The 15,497-nt window shown below is 39.4% G+C and overlaps 1 long non-coding RNA gene across 1 annotated transcript in view; it reads left to right on the top strand.

The window, feature by feature from the left end:
• The window catches only part of LOC146544788 (uncharacterized), a 29,667-nt gene extending 20,023 nt beyond the window's left edge, over positions 1-9,644 (top strand). The window contains exons 2-3 of the long non-coding RNA XR_014882655.1: positions 7,636-7,743; positions 8,842-9,644. This is a non-coding gene — a long non-coding RNA (uncharacterized LOC146544788). The remainder of the gene's footprint in view (positions 1-7,635; positions 7,744-8,841) is intronic.
• The last annotated feature ends 5,853 nt before the right edge of the window (positions 9,645-15,497 follow it).

Here is a 15,497-nt window from a genome sequence, read left to right as displayed (position 1 = left end):
TCCCTTAGGAATGATTTATGGAATCAGATTGAAGCACCAGGACTATCAGATGCAACGTGAAGAGGAGAGCCGAGAGGAGCAAGGTTTAAGCAGTCACTTCACTACACTTCACTCAGGGTGTAAATATTAAAACCACCTGAGCGGTTAATAAATTGTGGTGTAGCATTTTAATTGGCTAGAAGTGTTATTATTCTGCTATTTCTATAGATAAAATGGACCACACAGGGAAAAAAAAAAAGAAATTGCTGTCAAGGTGTAGTTTGAATGGATGCTGTTGAAAGTGGGATTTTTATTTTGTATATGACTGCTTTTGTTTATGAATACCCACAGCTCAATTTAATAGGAGAGGAGAAAAAAGTTGGTAGTCTTGCTTGTCCAAAACCTCCCTCTTTGATTCCCACAGGCATATGCAGTTGGCCTACAGCTAAGTCTGTTGGGCATGGCAGTTTCTTGGAATATTTGATGTGGGTTTGTGGTAACTGCAGTAGAAAATCTAATTAAGAGGCATAACCTCTACAAATGGGTTCAATATGCCTACTGATCTCTCTCTTTTATTCTTTTCACTTTTTTATCAAATTCTATTTCTTCCAAGGATTATAATTAAAATGTTAAAATGTTGGGAATTATTTTGTCACTATCTGTTTTGTACCCCATATCTTACACAATTTTTGTAAATACTGTAGAAAGAATCAATGTTTTGTTACATTAAATATAGGGTTAGTATTGCAACTATTCCCTTAATAATGAAAAGTTTGTGCTCTTCCTTTAAAATACTATAGCACTCTAGAATTTGTTTCAGTAAGTTGCTCTGTGTCTCAGAAGTTAATAATTTCAGCCTTTACTTTAAATCAGCCCCTACCTGTGTCACTGGATCATACAGATACAATTCTCTTAGCTTTGTTTAGAGAAATATTTTTGACAAAATAGATACCATTTTGTGAGCATATTAATGAGAGAAGGAGCAATTTCTACTGCTGAAAGGCTGGATTACAGTTTTAGCCTCAGTAGAAGACTTGGTTATCTACTGAAAGGTCATTCAGTTTCTGTCACAGACTAGTCTGCTTCCAATAGCTGTAATATATATTACTTTTTCCAATTACATCTGTGTAAGCAAGTAGAAGGAAGATGCACAAGACTTACTGTGTTATCAAACCAGTCTCCATTAGAGAGTAGAAGACCTCCATTAGGGAGAGTCTAGCAATTTTTGACAGTTAAACTCATCTTCCTTCACCAGACAATTCGTGCAGAGTATATTTCTGCTGTTAGAATATGTTGTTATTGCAAATGATAAATCCCTGAGAGAAAGGTTTGTCATGGAAACACTGACTGCTCCTTAAATGACTATGAAATAAGAATGCTAAGCAATGCTTATGAAAAACAGGGGCATATTTTAAAATTAGATCTACCAATTCTACCTTTATATGGATAAGAGGAAATTAATGGTTCAGCTTCAACCCAGAGGCAAAGCCAGCCATGCTGGCTGTATTGCACCGATCACAAAGTTGGTCCAAAAGTTTAGTTATATTCAGCTTTCCAAAGATTGTACAGTCTAACTAGTATCAGGCAGCCAGGGGAATCATGGAAAGAAAAACATTACCATAGGATGTGGCACTTGTGATTCAGCAGATGACATTCTTCACCCTGAGTCAGTCGTGCAACAACAGCCAGCTTCCCTGCTGGGCTGCTCTCCTGCAGGTGAGTCCCAGCACTGAGGCTCTGAGTGCTGACTTCTGCGTGCCATGAAATGTTGGATGACATTTGTCACAAGAATAGCAGCATCTGTCTTGGTTTTTGGTTATATTACAAACTGGATAATCACCTCAACGTCTTGCCTGCTCTAATTACCCATGGTTGTTTCTTCTGTGCTTCCTTCCTCTTGCTCTGTGTCATGCTGCTGGCACAGTTGCAAGAGCTGCTGCATTTCTAGGGGTGATGAATTCTGCTTGATGCCCAATGGGATCTGGCTAGATTTCAGTGAGTGCTGAGATGTTTCTTCTGTGTTGTTCCTTTTTAGCTTGTGGCACTACTGAAACAAAAAAATGATCCGCCTTTCATATATTGAAAGCGGTGGGGTTCTTGTCAAAATAGGGATATCACTTGCCTGAGGTGCACTGGAGACATGTGCTGTGCCAGTAAATAATACATAGCACCACAGGCATCAAAGAGCACAAAGTACAATAGGCAGAAGGTTCCATTCCCATATAGTTGGCTGGAGTCAGTTATTATATTTTATTTCTAGCATATACTTGAAGCACTACCGGCTAATTGTTAGCCGTGTGTATCTACCTCAGGAACACTCAGCACACGGTCACAAAGAATGAGCACTTCACTCCTTTGCAGTTTATTTTCTAAATAAAGCTTTTTGTAAATATGGAAAAATAAGAATTGCAATTAATGTTAAGGACCAAAGTTTGCTAGGTAATAAAAGCCCAAATAAACATAGTTCTGCTGAACTTAGTTGATTTTTTATCTAGAAGGCTGTAATAATAACTGATTTATTTTCAGTGGAAACTACTTAATCAAGTGTAAATTTTAAAATGGCTCTGAGGCTCAGAAAATATACAACAAATATCTGTTTTCAGTTGATTTTTATGGTGACATAGTGGAAAATCTGATAGAACTTCAGCCACTGACTTGCTATCAAATGCTGCTGTAATTCCAAATTAACACGACTCATGTTATCTGCTTGCTCAGCTGCTTGCTTTGCTTTCACTGTGATGTGGAAAAATGTTGGTTCTTTGGTAATTTTATTAATTTTACTGCCTGAGAATGTTTTTTTTGAAATTATTCTTCTAATCAAAACATGTAACAGAAAACATTCTTTCACTTGTTAGAAACTTGATCTGGGTAAGTACTGAGTGTCTTTTTGCTTGGTTCTGTTGGTTTGAAAGAGCTGAGAGCACTCAATGACTCACAAGACACGTTGGCACTGGCAGAGCCATGCCCTTCATCGATCTATGTAGTGCTTGGTGGTTTCAGTTGGCAAAAATTTATGCAAACTGTTGCCTTTTATTGTATTATACATTCCAGGCTAAATGGCTTTGCAAGCCTTGAAGCTTGCTTTGAGCTTCAAATTCAAGTGTTTCTGAAGCATTAATGTAAAAATTTCTCAAGGTATCACATGTCTTGACTTTCACAATGAAAGCAAACAAATGGTAAATTTCCTAAAATTTTGGTGAAAGAAAACTATGCAGTATTATTATGTTTGCAATTCAGAGCAGATTCAGAAGCTATGTCAATATTAATGGTCCTTTTGATACATATGCTGTGAGTTAGGAATGACTTTCAAGATCCCAAACACAGCACACTTCATTTAAACCCTAAAACAAGCAATATCAATATGGTCACAGTCAAAAATTGTTTCACTCAGTTCTGTTAGTAAGGGGCCAGCCTGCATCTCGCTTTTGCCAAAACTCCCACTGAAGTCAACGGAACATGAAGCACTCAGTAAGCATACCATCTTACTTCAATTCCTGTTATTTTTTGATCATTTACAGATTCTCAATGCTGGTACCTGTGCATTTATGCGGGTCCTTTTAACCACTTCATCCAAACTGGCAACTTATCTTTTCACAACTATGAGGCAGCTGTCTAGGTACTCCTTTTGTACAAAGACTGTAAGTGATGCAGATTAAACTATATCTCAAGGCAAGAACTTAAGCCTTAAGAATATCTTAAGAAATGCCACATTTTAAAATGGCCATGAGTTCCCATTTTTCTGGAGCTGAGGACTGTCTGCATTGCAGAGCTGATTTCAGTTATCTTTTTATAGTCTACTATAAACCTAAATATACATTATATCCTGACATTATGCATGATGGTGCTTTTAACTTGAGATACTGATCCATATTGCCAGAGGGGCTAATCTAGGCTTCGATTAACACAGCTCATTAGTTATTAACAGGACTCAAGTTGCCTCCTTTTCCTTGCTGCTATTCCTTTGCTGTCTTCCCAAAAGCTCTCTCTTGCACAAAAAGACATGGAAGTTTTCTCTCAATTTGCACAGGAGCATTTCAGACCTACAGGTTGTATATCCAAAGACTGAGAGCATGTGCTGTAGCCCCCACAGGGCTTCACACCATGCACAGATGACTTCAATCTGAAGAAAGCAATTCAGGTGTCACTTCAAAGGGTGACCACTACTGTTATCATGAGGATAACCTGAGCTTAGATAACGTAATAACAAAGTCAAGTTATTCTTCCACGTTCTTCAAAGTGTTACTGAAATGTCAGTGAGACTTAATCCTTTTGTGCTCTTCAGCACCCATAAAAACCAGACCACAGCTCTTTCTGTGCTGAAGCAAAATTCAAATTTTTCAACAGCAACCTGCAAGTGAGGAACAAACACAGGGAATGGTGTATGCCAGGACCTCATCTGCAGGTTGCATATTAAACAGTTTCTAAATGAAAAGGTGGCTCAGTGTGCTATAAACTAAAGTCATCATTTTGAGACCTACAGCCCACCGGAACAAGGGGACAGGATGGAGTGTGCCTTTTCCAGTATTCTCCACCCACTGACCTAGAGTATGAAACCCACAGAGTTCTTGGAACTGCAAACAGTGTTTGAATTCAGACTAAAACTGGAAAAAAGAAACAGGCCTTTTTTTTTTCTTCTTCTTCTTCTTCTTCTTTTTTTTTCTTTTTTCTTTTTTTTCTTTTCTTTTTTTTTTTTTTTTTTTTTTGAGTCACATCAGTCAATGCTATTTACAAAATTGGTTTATGGAGACCACAGGTGGACACTCTGACTCATTACACATGAATACTAAATATATCCAAGACGATCTTGGAAAATCCCATAAAGAAAGAGGGAATAGCCATCTGATTTTTATATTTATAACCTTGGGTTTTGGATGCCAGTAATGGAAATTATATTGTTTTCACAAAAAGCAGGTGAGGGACAGTAAGGGACTGAATGATTGCCAGGCTGCGTGTGGCTGGAAGGAGAAGGCCCTATGCGAGTCACAGAGGAAGGTTTGTCGTGCTGTAGTAGTTTGCCATTGCACTTGCGGCAGGCTGTGGTGAGGTTAGCAATGCATTCCACAGTTGTCAGGAGTTGAGCAAATGTTGTGTCCTTTAGCCAGAGAGAAAAGCACACCTGCCTGTGGAGCTGGCACAAAATTCATTACTGCCCTCGTCCTACCGAGTCCTACATGGAGAATTTGAGTAGTACTTTCAGCCTCATATCCTGCCACACATTTCAGTCTCTCTGATCCTGAAAACCAGGGAGGTCCAAGGTCTGTAATATATGCAGGGAAGCAGATAATGGATCCCTTTCTGTTTGTCATCACTGACTTCTGTTTTGATGGATGTTTTAGTGCCAAAGCTTCTCTTATTCTCGCTGCTGGAGGAGAGCTGTTGCTAGACTTCCTACCATCTGTAGGCTGGCTTTGTGAAACACAACAGAGTGAAACTGAAACAAGACATAGCATTTCTAGCCTGGAAGCTTACTTCATATGTAAGCTGAGAAACAGTGTATGTAAGGAGGAACTAACTGAGGAATGAGTTCGTTATTCTAATCTAGCCAGTTTCCTGAATGACCACTAAGTAAATAAGCTAGATGCCAAAATGCATTTGTTTTTACTTATAGATCACCCAAAAGTATACTGTGGGTTTTTGATATTTCTTATTACCAAGACCCTGAGCCAAATCCTTCATAGACAGTGCAGAGCAGTTCCTCACTACTCCAGTCTTCGAAACAGCCCCAAGAAAGAATTTCTCTGTTGCTACTGCCTTGTTGAAAGTAGCGATGAGTAGGTGGCCACAAACATGGACACAATAAGAAAATACCAATGCAGACTCAAATTAGCTAATCGTAATTTTTATATTCAAAGCTGTATAGCAGATTGATATCAATGGTCTTCCTACTGAGATTTGGCTCAGCTAGTTGATCCTTTAGCAAATTGGGCACTGCTTCAGAGAAGTCACTCTTCTGCATCCTGAATGACTAAAATTTAGAAGATAGAGATGGAAATACCCAGCTTGTCTATCTGGCTTGCTGTAGCCAGTTTGTAACGAGCTCTGTATTTGTTCTCTGTCTCTGTAATGCTCCTTGCAGCCTGCAACTACAGTACTTGAGTACTTGTACTGAAAGTTTCTGCTTCTTGACTTCTTTTCAAAGGAGTTCATTCTTCAGCACTTTATGCTTGTTTTTCATCCATTAGTACTATCTACTTCAATAGGCTTAAAATAAATTAAAATATTTTTTGAAATACTCGGGATGTTGTTGTTGTTGTCTGTTGAATTTAATTCATCACCAGACACAAACAGCACAGCACAAATGGAAAAGTTTATTGCAAAACCAGAGGAATGGCAGAGTAGTATCTTTTTTTCTTTTTTTCTTTTTTTTTTTTTTTCCCCAGAAGAATGAGTTTCTTTGTTTCAGCCTTAGGGGCCAACAATTTCTACCAGCCCTCTGTCTGTAAATCTTATTTCTGCATTGATCATCATAGTCACATGAAATTATTTAATAAGTATCTTATTGCCAAGGTCACATGAAATTAGTTAACAAAAACTTAAAAGTGAATTTGCCAGCTCATCTCTCACTGAAACATTCTTTTGGCTTAAAAGAACCTGCTGAGTTGTAAGAATGAGTAGCATTGGGCATTTTCCCAATAATAAAATAGCAATAACAGGGAAGAATGCTTGGCTATGTTGTAGAGTAAATTAACAATGCATCCATGAATTTTATATGTTTGTATTCTTAGGCAATTAATAATGATTTAGATCTGTGGCTAGGTTTTAAGCTACTCGCAGGAAAATCACATAGGTGGTCTGCAGCCTTCTGTTAAGCCTTTCAAAGAGCTCCCCAACAAAAGTAAAGGGAAATGTAAGTTTTTTTATGAAGGAAGGTGGAAAGAAAACTTTCAGGGGGCAAGGGATAATTTTGTTAGCCCATGTTTCATTTAAAGCTTTTAAATGGGTCTTCATTTCAATCTAGCTCCATTTTGGTCCGTATCACAAATAAGCAGCATTATCAAAGACTCACTCGCTTTCATGAGGCAATAAGTTCAAAGACCAAAAAAGTTTTAGTGTTTTGATACTAAACACCCGAAAGGTAAGCTCTTCTACTTCAGAAGAGTTCCCTAACTGCTGTATTTCCAACTGTAGTTCTCCTCACAGCTGTCTCTCTGGTCTCATGGATCTCAAATTCAGGTTGCAGAGCATTCCTGTGTCAACAAGAAGGGAAAAGGTACTGCTTACTCAATATGTCCCATGGCTCCATGGCTACGCTCTCTCCTGAGAAGCAAGAGCCATAGATTCAGGCTCTGTCATCCCATAGAAGGACTACTAGTCAACTCTCCTACTTGGGCAAGGAAATCTTCCAGTTGCTTCACAACTCCTTCCTGCTGTCTTTAACTGAAGGTAGCTGTGAGTGCAGATCTCAGTGCACTCCACTTGTGTTGTGAGCACATCTAGTAAATCCAGACATGTATGGCTGCAGTTGTCTTTTCTATAGATCCCAAACAGCCTTAGGCAGGAGAAGGGCTTCTGAACACGGATCTCAGCTTTAGTAGTGGTCTTTGTGAGTAAAAGCAGTAACTGGAGTTGCCCAGCCAATTCCAAGTGCATGTATGGATTAAATACAGCTTTTCTAGATCACTAGCAGTTAACATTTTGCATTTTGTTCCATTTTAGGTACTCTTCTTCTTCATTGCAAAGATGTTTGTTACTGAATGTGTTCTTAGACATTAAAAAAAAAACAGAGCTATTTTACAAGACTTCTGAGACCCAGAGTTCAACTAAGTGAGTAAGAAACACTGTATTTCAATAAAATAAAAAAGAGCTGAGGCTTTTTTAAAAGGTTATTGTGTCTGTTCATGTCTTAGAGGCAGTTGCTCTATCATTGCCCTGACTGCCCTGCATCCTTCAAATGAGACCACACTGTGTGTCAGCTAAATTATTAAAAAAAAATTTGATTCTTTAGCAGTCAGTGTAAAGTTGGACTCTGCAAAGTGTTTTAAACAAAGTTGAGACACCACAAAACTTCAGGTCAGTATGAATTGTTCTCTCTGCTGCTTCCACTAGGGAAAAACACACAAAGTATTTCCTTTGCTGAACACAAACATTCTTTTCACATTTGCTGCAAGAGTTTTGGGTTTTTATCAAAGGCTTTACTTTTTAAACCATGACAATTTCTTGCTAGACACAGTGTATGTGAACCTATGTATATGTTTATGATTTTAAAATAAATATATTACACTTTCAATCCTTTAAAATTTACTACAACTGTGTTCTATTTTATTTATTTAACTTCATTCTAATGAAGTTACCCAGAAGTCTTTCTTGATCACATAAGAACCTGAATAGAGTTCTCCTTTGCCTAATTCATTAAATTGGTTAGGGTAACATTTGAATTTGTTTGTTAGTTTGGTTGGGTTTTGCCATTAGCAAGGAAAGAGTTTTTTGATGACTCAACACCTTCTTAACCTGCACAAAGTTATACTGAGATGTTGTTGATCCAAACCTTTGAGTCCTTGTCCTATAATACAGCCTTTGTATCACTAGAAGGGAAAGGAGAAAATGCTGCTAACAGTTTTTTTGATGAAAGGAGAGCCTGAGAGTGTCTCAGGATCTGTCAGTATCTGTTGTCTCTATTATGACGAACAACATAGACAAGAGAGGACTTGTGATATACCTCCTGCTTGCCTGCTCCTGTAAGCAACGTTTTAACCACAGAAATGAGAGAGGAAAGGGAAGGGATGTGCTTGGGTATGAGAACCCAATTATTCACAGCAGAACATTTTAGGTAATTCTCTGAAAAAGCTCATGTAAATTTGTGAATCAAACTACCAGTAACCAGAAACCATTTCCTCTGATTTAAGAGATGCATTTCTCCTACAGGAGAAAACTCCAGCCACAAGGAAGTCGGTGGGTGCCCTCCTGCAGTGCACTCATTACAAACAACAAATGCATCGAGGAGTTGCTGCTGTGAAAATCCCCATGCAACTATTGGGATGAATAATCTTCCCAAGAAGTGCTTCATGTCCATGGGAGTGTGACCACATAGAGGCAGGGTATGGCTGAGCCTCTGGGGTCCTGCAGTGAAGATGGCTGCCAGGCTGGGCCTCATCATCGTCCCCAAAGGCAAAATGTGTCCAGCCGCATCAAGAATGTACAACAAGCTGGGAGCTGCTAACTTGCTGTTTTGTATGAGGCTGTAGCTAAACTGAAGCTGGAATGACACCCTTCTCTCTTCCTCTCTCTACAACTACTCCCAAGCCATCAAGTGGGAAAAAGATACTGAAAAGCAAAGAGATTGTGTATGGAACTCATGAGTGCTGAATTCCAAAAATTCCTTTCTCTCAAATCCAAGCTCCAGAACTAATGATGAAGCTAGCATAGCAGAGAGACCAAAACCAGAGGTTAAAGACCAAGAAACAAACAAATCAGATCTGCAGTGTATGTTGTATCCTGCTGTCTCCATGAGGTGGCTATTATTATTTATGTATGTTATACAACACAAGTTATTTACTCAAGATTATTGGTTACACTGGGGAAATGCTACCTTTCTTTTAGTCTATTCCCAAGTGATTTTTTTTTTATATTTTTGCATGAGCTGTAGTCCACAATGAATAACAGCTTATGCATCTCATCAGTTTCTTTTTACTTCCTTATATTTTAAATAAAATGCAATGGAAATTCAATACACTGATCTGTATTTTATTCTCACTTCTACCCACATAACTTTTCAGAACTGTCAGATCTCATTTGCAAGCTTCCCTTCTACCGTCATCAGAAAATTATGTCAATATTCCACACCACCTGCTGCCTCCTCTTGCCACTTAACCTAAAAATCAGAGAAAACCCCCATAAAATACAAACCAAAGCGTGAACCATTATAACAGCTGTTGGGTCTGGAAACAGTGCAATTTGCAAAACATGTTTTCCTTATTATAATTTATGTGAATGGCCTCAAAGTGAAAAGGCTAGGTGTGCTCAGTGATCTCACAAGCAACTTACTACCTCCAAAGTATAAATATTGTAGGAACTTTGGAAATGGATTGTTTCCCTTGGGTACTGGAAGGAACAGAATCATAAATAAGTCTGAATCCAAGACCACATTTACAATTTTCCCATAAGAAATATATTAGAAAATTGTAAAAGCTGAGAACTTCTATCTGAACCGATACTGATCTGATAAAAAAATATATATATATTACAAACAAATTGGAAAAAAAACACCCAAATTCTCACAATGAAATGAAATGCACCATTTTTATTTCATTTTCTCTCTAGTTCCCTGGAATGTAGTTCTCAGATATTTCACGATTAAGAGTCTTCAACTAAAAGATTAAAGCTCCACTGAGTTTCTTTACTGGAAAATCCTGTAATCAATCAAATCTTTCCTCAGAAAAAGAGAAGGCTGTTGTGATTCCAGTGCAAATTCCACTGTTTAATGAAACTGAATCCTCAGTTACTGACAAGTTTAACCTTGGGGTACCTTAAGCAATGCTTTTCTTGTAGATCATAGAATCACAGAATGGCTTGGGTTGGAATGGATCCCAAGGATCATCAAGTTCCAACCCCCCTGCCACATGCAGGGCCACCAACCTCCAGATCTGGTACTAGACCAGGTTCCCCAGGGCCCCATCCAACCTGGTCATGAACACCTTGAGGGATGGAGCATTCACAATCTCTCTGGGCAGCCTGTTCCAGCACCTCACCATTCTCATAGTAAAGAACTTCCCCCTGACATCCAATCTAAACCTTCCCTTCTTGAGCTTAAAATCATTCCCCCTTCTATCACTGTCTAGCTTTGTAAAATGTTGATTCCCCTCCTGTTAATAATCCCCTTTTAAATACTGGAAGGCTGCAATGAGATCTCTTCGCAGCCTTCTCTCCTCCAGGCTAAACAAACCCAGCTCCCTCAGCCTGTCTTCGTAGGGGAGGTGCTCCAGCCCTTTGATCATCTCTGTGGCTCTCATTTGGAGCCTCCCCAACAGTTCCACGTCTTTCCTTTACTGGGGGCCCCAGGCCTGGAGTCAGTGCTCCAGATAGGGCCTCATGAGGGCAGGGTAGATAGGGACAATCACCTACCTGTCCTTGCTGGCCATCCCTCTTCTGATGGAGCCCAGGGTACCATTTGCCTTCCGAGCTGCAAGAGCACACTGCTGGTTCAGTTTTTTATCCACCAGGACCCCCAGGTCCTTCTCCAGAAGGCTACTCTCAAGGAGTTCTCCCAGTCTGTGTATGTACCTGGGATTACTCCAAACAAAGATGATGAATGCTCAAAGAGAAATATTTGATATGGTCCACTCTTAGTATCTTTAATATCAAACTCACTGTAGTATGATAAATCTCTGGCAAATGTAGGAAACCAGAAAAGGCTTACATGATCACTTGTCCACTTCTTAATTGTGGCGACAACTTGCAATGACTACAGCGAGATTGCCAGCCATTCTTGTAAAAAAACACCACCATAAAGGGCAATTAAAACTGCTTGTTTATTTTCTGGCAGCCTGCAATACATACTGGGCCTCTGAGGGTGAGCCAAAGACTCCTTTAATCTTCAAGAATTAGTAATAACCTGCTGTGGCAAGATTTTAGAGATCGGCCTGAATCCACATTAGTTTTATTACACTCACAAAACATTGAGACCACATACACACTAAGATTTTCTTGTGCATTTTAAATGCCACATGGATTCTGGCACTAAACATCAGATTTTATTTTGTTTATTGTTATTATTTTATTTTCTTTTATAATTTTCCTTCCTGAGTTACTTCCCCTCTTCTCAAGCCTGGCCTCTAAATTTCCTGTGACTGAAGAACGCATTTCCTTCTATAGCCCCTCTCCAACTATTTGGTAGAAATAGCTCTAAAATATCACAAAACAGGCGGATGGACTGTTCTTGGTGTGACTCCCAGGAATGAAGGTTTGCTTGCCAGTGGCTTTAGTTTGATTGGAAGAGACAGTTGCTATCCTACAGCCAAGTGGGAAGATTAAATGATTTGGAGACAGTGAGTTCACTCAGGAGAGAAGGGGTGGAGAAGACTGTGTCTTGGCACAGTGAGTTTCCTTTGTGTTGAGATAGCAAGTGTCTGGACTAGGCTGTGCTGGGAGGTACAGAAATGACTAAAACAAATGGTCCTTTAAACATAATTTGGAGCACAGCCTACAGCATGGCTGTGGCGCACTTGAGATAAATTCTAGAAATGGTTGGAAAGGACTGCAGCAAAAGGCTGTGTCTTACTTTAAATTGCTTGGAAAGGATGAAAAGGCCCAGTAGAAAAATGGACTGGGTGAGTCTGGTTGAGAATGGCAGACTACATGACATCTGGGAAATACAGTACCTGGTACTGCCCATGGGACAGGAAGAGGATTTGCCATTCAGAGAGAAAAGCACTGTGGTGTGTTCACGAGCCCCAGCTACCCTTGAACTTGCTTCCTGATTCCCCAGCAGGGATTGGTGTGATCAGGGGAAAGATTACCATTCCAGATGTGCATCAGTGTTTCTCTCAGCTCACATGCATTCTGAACAAAGGGTCCTTAGAAGATGCTTCCTTGCCTTTTCAAAGCAACTCAGAGCTTAAAGTCAATGTGAATTGATTTTATAGGGATTACTCTGTGTGTGTATTCCCCTATGTTTCCTCAGTTGGCATGATCACCTTCCCACTTTTTTGCAGAGACTCCGAACTCAGCGCTGCACTTGGAGTTCCTTCAAAATCTGAGCTTCATTACTCTATCCATATCTAATCAAACCTTTCAAACCTGTTCTGCACCTCCTTACCTCCTGCCAGATCTGCTAGGCAAGCACTGACTGGGAGACAGGAAAAGAAGCTCTATTGGGAGAGATTTTTGTTTTCTGTTTCCCAAACAAGGCTTCTGGCTAGTATTAGGAGAAAGAGATTTTCTGTGTGTTAAGATTTCTTCCTGGTTTGCTGGCAAAAACAAGGGACAGGTTTAAATAGCTCCTGGGTGGATCTCCTTTTGAAACCAAAATCCCCAGCTGAAGTTCTCTTGCAGATTTTGTGCTCACCTGATATGCCCCTAAAACAACACACATCCTTGCCTCCAAGCATTAGAACTTACAGCAGATAGGTGAAACTGCGTTCAGAGGAGAAGGAACACAGACTTACTGGGTGGAAGCAGCAATACATCCACATGAGTGATAAATAAAAAGCCCTCTCCTGGTAACTCTGCCAAGAGTTTGTTAATTTGGTTTCCTGTCTGCTGGTGTAAACATCGACTAGCAAATGTCCTTTAACCACATGACTTCATCCTTCCACGTCTGCTAACCCTCTCTCTCAGGATAGTGGCAGTGTGTATAATAGGCTTAAAGTCTTCAGGTGTGCTTGTGCAGCCTTTCCCTAAGCCTTTTGGAAATGTTGCCTGGTTTTCCTTTTTTCATTATCTCTTTTATCCATACTAATAAGGAAGGATGAGGTATGGATAAAGAAATAAGCCCAAGGCACAGATAATACAAAACATACAAAAAGCAGATGGTAAGTCTGTTTTGTAGCACCTCACAGCATGCGAGGTGTTTTAGCTACTTTCATCTCTGAAAGTCCAGTAAACAGATTTCCACAGAGAAGAGGGCAGCAACTCCAAGGTAAATGAGAACACCTGAGTCTGGTACAGCTGGCATAGTCTCTACCATGTGCTCTCCAGCACTGCACTGTGGTCAAGGGTCAGGGAAAAGTGAGGCTCAGTGCAACCAAAGATACCTACAAGCAGTTGGCATTTCCTATGATTTGTTCCTTTTATCTCAGAGCTTGTATTCTTGTACAGTGGTGGATAATTCTATGGCATCCTCCCATCAGCTCCTTCAAGGAGGAACAACATTAACCAAAAAGTATCTTCTAGAATAACTTCATCTATTTTTCCTATCAGCTTAAGTTTTAGTAGCAGTAGTCTTTCTTGGCCACATGCAGAGTGTGAAGCTGGAGAGTCCATAACATTGCCTGTGAGCCACATCACTAAAGCTTCAGGATACAGAATTTGTGTATAATTTGTGAAGATAGCACAGTCTTCTGAAGTTCTTCCCTGTAGCATTAGTTTTTGTCAGTGACATAAATACAGATACTTGGCAAGGAATATTTCTAGTTAAGATACTGAAAATGCATGATATAAACAATTAAATGCATTTCAAACCCAAATGTATAAAATATGCCACGCTGCACTTACCACATCTGTGGAGATAAAGAAAGAACACTTACCAGCAGGATGGGTAAATCAAAATACCAGGGTAGTTTTTGGTAAACATTATTTAACCTGCATCATTGCTTATATGCATTTTCAGTGTAGTACAAGAAATGCAAACCGGTCATATTTCAGTGTAACCCTCTATTAAGGAAATGTTTATAATTTCAACCCAGAGTACATGGGTAACAAGATAGCCTTGCTAGTAAGCTGCGTGTATGAGTAAGTCACAAACCTTATACACCATTATAAAGACAAAAGAAGATATCGATCTGTGAAAATTTCCCTTTAAATCTGTGGATTTTCTATGTATCCCTTGCTGCTTGCCACCATCAGATATCCTTGTGGAATAGAAATTTCAGGTCTGTGATTTGAGGTCTGTGGTCCTTATCTGATAGCTTTGCCAGACACCTATTCCACTTGAATCTTTTGAGAGGGATTAAAGAATCATAGAGTCATAGAATCACCAAGGGCTGGAAAAGACCTCTAAGATCATCCAGTCCACCTTCCACCTACCACCAATATTTCCCCACTAAACCATGTCCCTCAGTACATCTAAATGTTTCTTGAACACTGCCAGGGACAGTGACTCCACCACCTTCCTGGGCAGCCCATTCCAGCACTTGACAGCTCTTTTGGAGAAGAAATTTTTCCCAATATCCAACCTGAACCTCCCCTGATGCAACTTGAGGCCATGGTAAGCTTGCTTAGTCAGCGTGGATTTTTTTCTTGGGTAGACATAAACAATACAGGAACTTAGACTGTTTTGGTCTGTACAGCAACATTAAGAGTCCCTTCCTTTGTGCTGTTCTTTTTTGGTTATTATTGTTGTTGCTTTTTTGCTGCTTTTTTTTTTTTCTTCCTGATGTCATTACAATGGGAAAGGACACAGTGATGTGAATTAAAATTAACTTTTGAGTATGACTTTGTATAGGTTGACTCCTGAAGCCCACAAAACTAATTTGCAATATATCTTTATTCTACCTTTATTTTGACATTTTAAAATGTACAATACTGGCACAAGGAAGAGACAGGGACAAATACCTGGGCAGGTCTGACCTCTGACTTTCTGTAGGACACCAAAGAACAGCAAAACCCTGCCTATGCTCAGAGGGAAGTATCTTCTTAAATGAGGAAAGTGACAGAAGATTTTCCATGCTGAGATCAACTAGAAACCAGAATTACTCTGCTGCCATTCAATCCTGTACAGAGTTATAAACTGTCCCAAAATAAAGTGCACTGAAATATGTTGAATACTTATATTTGGTATCTAAGACATTTTTTAGCTTCCTTTCATGTCTGACCAAACTCAAACTTTTCAGTTCTATTTTGAGAAAAGGAATATCATATCATTA

Source organism: Meleagris gallopavo, chromosome 3 (assembly GCF_905368555.1).
Source record: "Meleagris gallopavo chromosome 3, MGAL_WU_HG_1.1, whole genome shotgun sequence".
NCBI classification, from domain to species: domain Eukaryota; kingdom Metazoa; phylum Chordata; class Aves; order Galliformes; family Phasianidae; genus Meleagris; species Meleagris gallopavo.
Note: the sequence above shows the minus strand (reverse complement) of the source record. Positions and strands in the feature narration are given on the sequence as shown.